The 1,170-nt window shown below is 35.0% G+C and overlaps 1 long non-coding RNA gene across 1 annotated transcript; it reads right to left on the reverse strand.

Moving 5' to 3' along the window:
• Positions 1 to 526: 526 nt before the first annotated feature.
• On the reverse strand, positions 527 to 1,093 carry LOC121965282. The gene is made up of 2 exons (XR_006107474.1): positions 1,021 to 1,093; positions 527 to 932 (listed from the first exon to the last, which is right to left on the reverse strand). It is a non-coding gene; the product is annotated as an uncharacterized LOC121965282 (long non-coding RNA).
• Between the last annotated feature and the right edge of the window lie 77 nt (positions 1,094 to 1,170).

A 1,170-nucleotide genomic window follows, 5' to 3' on the forward strand; every position in this document is an offset into this window, starting at 1 on the left:
CAATGGTGAAACACAGTCATTTATTATGGAGGCTTTTTGGGTTTTATTTCTAATATTTCTAAAATCAAAAAGGCACATTTGTGTTGTGTTTCCTCTGTCTAAACAAAGTCAAACACTGACACTTTATAGTCTGAGCTGTTTATTTGAGTTTTTAAATGAAAGTCTGCACTGTAACAACTTCAACTTATTTTAAATTTAAAAAAATAAATCCATGACCCTGTGGTTTGGATTTTCTCCGGCTGTACTCCCAATTTATCAAAAACATCCGCCTAAAATGTCTTTATAGGTCCATAAAGCTCCGTTATCCTGGGACTGCAGTCATAAACCCAAAATAAAATCTCTCTCTCTGTAAACTCTCGCTTTATGAGAAATGTGTTTAAGTTTACTACACAATAAAAATAATATATAACATAGATATTCTCAACTCAAACTAGAAACAACAATATTATTAAAATAAAATTAAAGATTTTGTGCTCATGGACACTCGTAAACTTCAAGAAGAAAAGTTCTGAACAAGTTAATAATAAAAAAACATCTTTATTGTCACATAAATAATAAATCTGATGTGGATTAGTTTAATGAACACATCATTCAAATGTTTTACAACAAAAAAAAATATTAATCTGAGTCTGATTTTTGTTGGTCGTGACTCAGATTGAAGAGAAATTCGGCTCAGACGCAGATTTCTCCACATGAAGTTGTTTTTTTAGCTCAAAGTGTTCGTTTGGTAAACGTAACCTCAAACCGTCACTTTTAACCAAATATATCACTTCAATCCTCCGTGCGCGTAAATATTCCCACATGGCTCATAGAAATGAGCATCCGTTAAGTCCACAGATCGGCTCTTCAAGTGTTTCACCGTAAATAATATTCGATGGCGGCGGAGAACGCGGCGAAGCCTCCACATCCCAGCACCCCCGCCTTCAGACCAGCTACAAAACAAAAAGGAAAAACATGTGACCACAAGAGAAATATGCAAAACCTTTAATATAAACATTAGAGTGAATACACGTTACGTACCACGAAATCCAATAGCTCCTCCGGTGACACAGCCGCTGTACACGGCGTTCTTCCAGTCCGAAACTCCTCTGTGCTGCAAATAACAACAAACAAGACAGAAGTTAACGAAAAATACCAATAAATGGCTTAAATTAATTTTAAAAAAACGAG

The sequence above is a fragment of the Plectropomus leopardus genome, unplaced genomic scaffold, assembly GCF_008729295.1.
Source record: "Plectropomus leopardus isolate mb unplaced genomic scaffold, YSFRI_Pleo_2.0 unplaced_scaffold19370, whole genome shotgun sequence".
Classification (NCBI taxonomy): Eukaryota; Metazoa; Chordata; class Actinopteri; order Perciformes; family Serranidae; genus Plectropomus; species Plectropomus leopardus.